General features: G+C 29.6%; 1 long non-coding RNA gene across 1 annotated transcript; it reads left to right on the forward strand.

Moving 5' to 3' along the window:
• Nucleotides 1-694: 694 nt before the first annotated feature.
• On the forward strand, nt 695-1793 carry LOC120089335 (uncharacterized). Its single transcript, XR_005485150.2, has 2 exons — nt 695-1267; nt 1443-1793. It is a non-coding gene; the product is annotated as an uncharacterized LOC120089335 (long non-coding RNA).
• Nucleotides 1794-10024: the final 8231 nt, after the last annotated feature.

Here is a 10024-nt window from a genome sequence, read left to right on the forward strand (position 1 = left end):
AATTTTTGGATGTGTAGTATATGTTCCAATTCATCACAATGCACTAAGATGGATCCTCAAAGGAGGTTAGAAATATATGTTGGATATGATTCCCCGTCAATTATTAAATATCTTGAGCCCCTGATGGGTGATGTATTTACTGCACGATTTGCTGATTGTCATTTTAATGAAACAAATTTTCCAACATTAGGGGGAGGAATTAAGAAGTTGGAAAAAGAAATTACATGAAATGCATCGTTATTGTCTCATTTAGATCCCCATATAGATCAATATGAACTTGAAGTTCAGAAAATAATTTATTTGCAAAATATAGCAAATCAATTACCAGATGCATTTATAGGTGCAAAGAAAATAACTAAGTCACATATACCAACTGCAAATGTTCATAAAAAATTGATATCCCAACATAATAAGTTATCACTAATGAGTCTGGAATGCGCCAGAAGCGTGGTAGATCAGTGAGTTCCAAAGATAAAAATAATCGAAAACGAAAAATAACTAATAGTGAAAAATACTTGCACTACAAGAGTTTTGGGCTTTAATGTCGGTTGGAAAAAGTGAAACTTGATGTATAATGTCAGTTAAAAAAAATGGATCTTTAATATCAGTTTTAAACCGATATTGAAGATCGGCTTTAATGTCGGTTCGATCTTCAATGTCGGTTTAAAACCGACATTGGTCTCAATTTTTTTTTCTTACTTTATTAAAAAAAATCTCTTTCATTTTAAACAAATTTTCTCCCTCCCTTTCACTCTCTCTTACCAAACCCTCTCTTCTCCAACAACGTAGAATCCAATCTTCAACAACGGATCTTTGATTTCGTGGGCATTGTCATTGTCGTGGGTCTCTGTCCAGCGTCCGACGTCTCCTTTCATTCGATGTTCCGTCCAGCTTTTGGGCGTTTCGTCCGGCGTCTTTTTCCGTCCAGTCGTACAGCTTCGTGGGAATTCTAGCTTTTCCGATCCAATGGGTCCAGTGTTCGTGGCGTTCCGTCCAGCCGTCCATAGATCTGTACATTCGATGGGTCTGTAGATCCGATGGATCCGGCGTTCGTGGCGTTCCATCTGTAGATCTGTCAAGCCATCCGTAGATCTGGCATTCCATCTGTAGATCTGGTGTTCAATTCGTAGATCTGGCATTCCATCCGTAGATCTATTCAGCCGTCCGTAGATCATTGGTAGATCTTCTCACCGTCCGTAGATCTGGGATTCTTTCATCTCTTTGTTCGTATTGTTCTTCCCCAAATCCAGTATCATGACTATCTATAGTAAGTGCAATCTTTCATTTTGAACCATTCTTTCATTTTGAACCATCAAAGGCTATAGAAATAGACCCTAGATATTCAAAAGTAAGATCAACATTAAAGCAGTATGAGTATGATACTCTTTTATGTACTTTTACAATCCTTTTTTACCACTTTCTGGAATTATTCTGTACGACAGGGTTATTACCGGAGAGGTGCTGCTTTTCTTGCTATGGGGAAACTCAAAGAGGCACTTAAAGATTTTCAACAAGTATCTCAGGATTTTATCGTGAAGTCTCGAATTTTTTCGTTACTGGAAGCTATAACTCTTACTGGCTTTTAACGGCTAAATATCAGTTATACTGCATTGTTATACTCATTTGTGTATCTATTCCCTTTTATCAGAAGAAATTTCAGTTGAGAGTTTGTACTGTTGTATGACCTTTATGTCATTATTTGGACAAGTTATTTGTTGATTTCTCTTTCCCAATATGGTACTAATGGCTGTTTGGATAATCAAGAAGAGGGAAAACTGTTTCTGTTGCTTTTACTTTGACATCCCTAAGTTGATTTCAACTTATATAATATTCGATATACACATAACTATATAATAAGATTCGTTTTGTTGTAATCTAGCTAAAAAAGATATGTCCCAATAATCCTGATGCTGCTAAGAAATTGAAGGAATGTGAAAAGGCAGTCATGAAGCTTAAGTTTGAAGACGCCATTTCTATACCTGAATCTGAGAGGCGTTCGGTAGCTGATTCTTTCCATCTGATAGGTAATTTTTCTTGTTTGAGATGCTTATGTTTTTATATTAGAACCATTCTTAGTTAGCTCTTTGGATATATGTAAACACAGAAGGGGAAATAGGTGTTTGTTTATAGTTTGACTTGCTACTTCATTCCCCTCGTTTTCCCAAACTATACTATTGTTTGTAGTTCCCCTCGTTTTCCCTGAAGTACAGTGCAATTGGTGCACTTATGTATCTTGTTAATAATACAAAATTAGATATTACATTTTCAGTAAATTTATTAGCTAGATATAGTTCTTCTCCTACAAAAAGATATTGGAATGGAATTAAGCATATACTCCGTTATCTCTGAGAAACAATTGATATGAGTTTATTTTATTCAATCAAATTTTGATCTAGTTGGTTATGCAGATTCTGGATATTTATTTTATCCAGTGTTGGTTGAGGATGTAAATATCCATAAAGAAATCCTCGACATAACTAATGAGGAAGGTGAAGTATCTAAAGATAATAATGAAATTTCAATAAAATATGTCATGATAGGAAAAAGATGGAATTAAACTAATTTAATTATTGATAACATTTTTCCATATAATGTTGCTCTTGATATTATATCTGAAAATGAGGATCTTGAACCAAAATCTTTGAAGAATATCGACATAGAAAAAATAGGCTTCATTGGAAAGAAGGAATCGAGACAGAATTAAATTCACTTTCAAAACGTTAGGTTTTTGGACCAGTAGTCCAAACACCAAGAGGTGTTAAACTTGTGGGATACAAATGGGTATTTATGAGGAAAAGAAATGAAAATAATGAGGTCACAAGATATAAAGCAAGACTAATTGCATAAGGTTTTTCACATAGATCTGATATTGATTTTGAGGAGACGTATTCTCCGGTGGTGGATTCAATTATATTAAGATATTTAATTGGCTTGACTGTGCATAAAAGTTTAAATATACATCTTATGGATGTAGTCACAACATATTTATATGGATCTCTTGATAATGATATTTATATGAGAATCTCAGAAGGATTTAATGTACCTGAAACATATACATCAAATTCTCAGGAACAGTATTCAATAAAGTTACAAAGATCACTATATGGATTGAAACAATCAGGACGGATGTGGTACAATCGCCTGAATGGATATTTATTGAAAGAATGATATCAAAATAATCCAATATGCTTGTGTGTTTTTATAAAGAAATCACAATCAGGATTTGTTATTATAACTGTATATGTTGATGACTTGAATATAATTGGAACTTCTGAAGAGCTTTCAAAGATAATAAAATATCTTAAGAAAGAATTTGAGATGAAAGATCTTGGAAAAACAAAATTTTGCCTTGATTTGCAACCTATTTAGCATATGAAATATTTATTCATCAGTCAACTTATATAGGAAAAAAGTTGAAAAGATTTTATATGGACAAACATATCCATTAAATATTCCAATGGAAGTCCATTCATTGGATATAAAGAAAGATATATTTTGACCTCGAGAAGATAATGAAGAACTTCTTGGTTCTGAAGTACAGTGCAATTGGTGCACTTATGTATCTTGGTAATAATACAGATTAGATATTACATTTTCAATAAATTTATTAGCTAGATATAGTTCTTCTCCTACGAAAAGATATTGGAATGAAATTAAGCATATACTCCATTATCTCTGAGAAACAATTGATATGAGTTTATTTTATTCAAACAAATCAAATTTTGATCTAGTTGGTTATGCAGATTCTGGATATTTATTTTATCCACACAAATCTAGATCTCAAACAAGTTATCTATTCACATGTGGGGGAACTGCTATATCATGACGATCGGTGAAACGGACTATAACGTCCACTTCCTCAAATCATGTTGAAATTCTTGCAATTCACGAGGCTAGTCAAGAATGTGTATGACTAAGGTCAATGACTAAACACATTCGTGAAATGTGTGGCTTATCTTCTACTAAAAATCTTCCAACAATATTATACAAAAACAACACAGCTTCCATAGCCTAAATCAAAGGGGGATATATTAAAGGAGATAGAACAAAAAATATTTCACCAAAGCTTTTCTACACTCATGATCTTGAAGAAAATGTCGACATCACTGTACAACAAATTTGTTCGAAGGATAACCTGCCAGACTTATTTACAAAGGCATTACCAACCGCAACTTTTGAAAAATTGGTGCACAACATTGGAATGAGCGATTCAGAGATCTTAAGTGATGTTTTCACGAGGGGAGTAAATATATTATATTCTTTTAGGAGTATGTATTTTATATGAAATATATACTCTTTTTCCTTCAATAAGGTTTTTTTCCATTGAATTTTTCCTAGTAAGGTTTTAACGAGACATATTATATAGATATATATATATATATAAGTAGAGTATTATGAATATTATAATTATAAATAGATGCTCATTGTTTAGTGTGCCAAAAGTCATGTGTCACCCTCATGTTGTCCATATACCTTATAATTATTCATGTTTGGTGTCCATATAAGTCCACATCCTACTTGCCACTTTGGCTATAAATAGTGGCATGTAGTGGATCTTAGAATTACACGTGAGAATTCCACTTCAAAATTTCACTAATTTTCATGTTATCCAATTTTATAATTTTAGTTATTTTATGTTTCTCATTATTTTATTTTATATTATATTTTATATATTTAATATTATTATATTATATTTTCTCTATAATCATGTTCTTGTTGTATTCCTCAAATTCACAACATATATATTATTTTGTAAAAAATTATTTTATATATTAGGTTGAAGTTTTTATAAAATATAAAATATTAATAATAATCCACGATCTTAACTCATTTGTTTTCCAAAGACCGCTGGTACAATCGATGGTTTTTCAGTGCAATACATCAATTAATTCTTAAATAAAAATAAAAGGTTGAATTTGTTGAAATATCAAGTTGGGCCTTGTATTTTAAGACATTTAATCATAATGCAATAAATCAATAAATTTTAAATTTAGCCCATACTATTGGTTTAATATTGATTTTATTCAAAAAAAATTTATTATCTATATATTAACATTTTTAATTACTATAAATATGGAAACGTATTCACATATTTTATTTTATTTTTTTATGAATATTATTATTATTATTATTTAACATAAAAATTAATTTTGAGAAATTAAATTTAATATTTATTAAAAATATAGAGATTAAAATTAGACGTATTTAAAAATATACCTGGACTAAAAATTTAACATACTTCAAAGTACAATGACCATAGAATAGAATTTTAATTAAAAAAATAAATAAAAGAAAAAATATAGGAAAAAATGTCATAACCCATGATCAAAAGGATATCCGTAATTGGTTCAATACCCTGTATGGGCATCCCAGGATATCTGAATATTTTTGAAATAGTTAGGTATCTTACGTTCCTACAAATCAAATATTGAATGCGATAATCTAGATGTCAATCACATGGAAATCTTAGACTACCACGAAATAAACAAACTTAAATATTCGAAAAACATTAATATTTAACTATATTCATTTTCATGCCATAAATAATTAATATTTAAGAAAAGAGTTTTTTTAGAATGGACACTAAGCGAGTGCTAAAATAGTTATATCTAAATAATTATTATTGTGGACGATATCTTTAATAATTACAAGATATTCATGTATCTAATTAAGCAAGGTTGAAGATTAAAAGTTCGTTTCTATATATATATATATATAATAATAAATAAATCAATAATTAAATACATTAAAGTAACGCAGAGCCACATACATTACAAATTATTTTTCTACATTTTTTTAGAAAATGAACATTTAGATGAGTAGGGTTAATAAATCTCACAAACATAGTAGAAAATTAATTGCAACAAAAGATAAATAAGACAGAAATAAAAAGAAAGAATTAGAGTGTCATATGTCAAATAATAATTATAATTACACAACTCCCTTATATATCAACATTTTTAGTCAACCAATGTGACATGAGAAATTAAACCATGGATTTTTTGAATAGTATTAATTAAGTATCTACCTATTGAAATAGCTAGACTTTGGATGGACACATTATGTATAAGCTATATTGAATATAAATTATATTTTATTTTTGGGAGTTCAACCACGTTAAAAAATTAGGAGTTTGATTTGAACCTCAAACTTCAATAAAAAAAAAAAAAGTCATGTTTATAAAATATTATACAAAACAAAAACAATAATTAATTAATAACTAAATATTTTACACTTTAATTTTGGAATAAGTTGAAATGTTTATTATCCAATATCATATTCACATTAATGAAATCATTATATAAACACTAAATTTCATCTTAAAATCAATTAACATGCATTATAGAAGTAATTCAAGTATTTTCGATATAATGAAAAAATATGATTTTTCTTTATATCAATATCGAATCTATAGACTTGTCAATAAATATCAATAAAAATATAAATACGTCAATATACGCAAAATCAAGATACATGAATACACTCCATTCGTCCTTTCATAAAAAACCATATCAAATTTAAAAAAGTAATAAAAAATGAAAAGATAAAACTCTTAGTATGGTTAATAAACTTACCTTATATTACTTTACTTGAGAGTCAACGATGAATCTTTTTGCTTGAATTCAAAAAGAAAAAAAAAAGAAAAAAAAGAAAAAAATCCTAATACATATCTTGAAGTTTAGGGCTTCAATATTGTGATCATGAACAAAGAAATGAATTATTTATATACATAACGATTGAGATTATCATTTTTAAAAGATCGTTTTTTATTATTTTTCTTTTTTGTAAGGAAATTAACCTGGTTAATTCATTCTGGGCTGGATTTTTCTGTAAATGCAATGTTCCAATTGATGATGATGATCTAAAATTCTCAACAAAAGAAGAAGAAGAAGAATAAATGTAGTAAAAAAAAAAAAAACCCTCATTAATTAATTTCCTATTTATTAATTTCATCAAAGAAACTGACATGGTCTCATCTTTCCTGTCATTCGAAAACACACTTGATTAAACTTGAGCCTGATCCAAACACTTTTGACACAAAATCAAATTAAACCACCATCATTTCCCCCCTTCATTGCATTCTGTTTCTTCATCGTCGCCGAGACGCTGGGGCCGAAGCCCTAGACCGAGCTTTTCGAGCCTCGAACTTCTTACACCACATCGTCTTGCTATCAATAGAAAACTTAGCTTCTCCGTTTCCTCCAAGAATGATTGCTGGAATTGAAGATGCAACAAACACCACCTTCCCAAACAATGGCGGTTGTTTCCCTCTGTTCGGATAATGCACATACACCCTTTCGATACACGCTCCATATTTTCTACGTCAGTTAAAAGTGAAGAAGAATGATTACGAAACAAACACACGATAACCTTAAGACAACACATGATGCATGCATAAAAATATATACGATATAGATCTGTTGAAATACTAAATTTGTACTGTCAATCTTGAGATCAAATGTTCCATTCTTCCCGTCCACATGTTATTGTCAAAAGAAAGAGAAAATTGAGCATACCGAGTGAAGAAGGTGATGATTTGGTGCTCGTTAAGCGGGAAGCCATTCGAGAAAGTGAGAAAGAGGCATCGATCTTCCTCTGGAGCGCCATCGTAAATAGGGTTCCATTCTTTTGCATTAGGGTTCAAATCAGGACCATTAAAGGCTTCAACTGTGCCCATATGAGTCTTCTGTGTGATTTGTCTGTGGAGAGAAGAAAAAACAAAAAAAAGAGAGAGGAGGGAAAGACTGTGTGTTTGACTGTGGATTGAAGAAAGAAAATAGTTTAAAAAAAAAAAAAAAAAAACTGTGTATTTTGAAGAAAAAGAGAGAAATTTAGAAGAATTTATAGAAGGGAATTTTAGAGAGAAGAAATTGAATAATTAATAATAATAAGAAGAAGAATAATATTGGGAATGAAACATTACGACTGTTGGGAGAATGGTGCCAATGCTGAAATGGAAAGAACAAACGGTCACATAATGTAACAGTTTGAAACACACAGACACAAACATTATATGAATATATTAGGAGTTTAAGGTTAATTGGTTCATATGTAATAAAGTTAAATGCATGTCTGTCATCTTAATTCGTGTCTATGTGTTATTCCGTGTTTCCCTGCATGCAATGTCTTTGGCCCTCACCAAATATTTCTCCCATTAGTTATTTATGACCAATAATACAAAGCCAAATTAACCCCTCCACAAATTACACATATCTTTATTTCTCTTTTAGGTTTTCAGTTACCCATTTCTTTTCTTTTTCTATTTTTTGTTTTTGTTTAAATCAACAATGAGAGAGAGCAAAAGATTTGATTTTTAAGATGGTAATTAGTGCATGATATACTAAACTATGCTCGGATTGATATGGGAATGATGTTTGATTAGAAGTAAGAGCATATACATATATCATATAATTACTCGAGAAAATTAATGATTGAATTTATGTCTAAAGCATGTTGAAGAGTGACATAGGTTTCCATAAATAATTCGTATGTTAGTTGTCAGTTTCGCATGCTTGTTTTAGTAATATAGTCGTTTTGATGTATATGTGTTATTAATGATTGATAATAATATGTCGGATTGTCGGAGATTTACAAATCGTAACCCTTTATAGTTTATTTGTTGTGTTATTAATAATTTCTTTCATGTTTTAAACATAATCCTAGTGTGACACGTTTGCCAATTTCATTGACTAAAAAAATAAAGAATTTAAAAATTAGAGGATGATATAGATATTATTTTTAAAATGTCGAAGTATATATAATTTTAGACACCGATTGGTAACTATTTCAACTTTTGGTTTTTTATTTATGTTTTTTCTATATAAAAACAAAAACAATACATATTTGGCATAATTTTTTTCCTGCTTTATTTAAAAATAGAAATTATATAATTTTTGAGTAATTGATTTTTGTACTTTCATATGCTAGAGATGTAAAGAGAAATGAATTAGAGAAAATAAAGTAGATGTGTGGAGGTAGAGATAAAAGTTTAGGTCCATTTATTAACAACAATTACTCTCTAACTATTTCCACAAAATAAAGTCATGAGGGTTTATGCCCAATGTGAATAATATCATATCGTTGTAGAAATAGTTAGAGGGTGGTTGTCCTTAACAAGTGGTATAAAGCGCTAGGTTCGTAGTTTCTTGAATTTCTAAGTATGCAATGTGGTTGCAACATTATAAACTTTTAAAGAGAGAAAATGGAGAGATATATTATCATTGAAATATAAATAAAAGTTATAAAAGAAAATTAAGTTTATAGACGCTACTTCCACCTTCAAATTTCTTCTTTTGCTATCTATGTTTTACCAATGTATAAAAGTAGTTTTTTTCCCTGTTCTCCTTTTTTTTTTTTTTTTCTTTCATTTCTACAATTTTTTTATTGTTTTTATTTTATTTCCCTTTTCTAGTTCTTTTTTCCTTTCTCCTTTTTTAATTATTTTATTTTATTTCTTTTCTCCAAATATTTCCCTCTCTCCCTCATCTTCCTAACCCCAGACTTAAAAATGTCTAATTCGTAAGTAACTTAACACCAACAAACCAATCATCAAGTTTGATCATTATAATGAACCGTTAAATATAAATAGCAACTAAAAGTGGATTTCAAAGAAACTACTTTTTTAGTCCTCAAATTTGCACCATTTTGAGAAACATTTCTTAAAAGTTTGAAATAAAAAACAATAATAGTTATTAAAGAAGTTTATTTCTCAAAAATGAGAAATGAGAACGTTATAAAAAAGGCCAATATAAAGTCTATCAATGTTAGCCACTAATATTTTCTATCATTAATAGCTTAATCTTTGATGATTTTCTTTCACAGTTAATAGCCACAAGTCTATCATTGATAGCCAATTTAATAAATTTGATTAATTAATAAAGTTGAATCTTGAACTAAAGTGTAAGTGAGATTCCTAGAAGTTATCACTAATAGCATATTACCAGTGATAGAAGCCATCAACAACAACACGTTATTTGATAGTAAAAATAAATGACAGAAGTTATTTCTGATGGCATGGTATCAG

This window comes from Benincasa hispida, chromosome 1 (assembly GCF_027475165.1).
Source record: "Benincasa hispida cultivar pf3 chromosome 1, pf3_genome.v1.1, whole genome shotgun sequence".
Taxonomy (NCBI): Eukaryota; Viridiplantae; Streptophyta; class Magnoliopsida; order Cucurbitales; family Cucurbitaceae; genus Benincasa; species Benincasa hispida.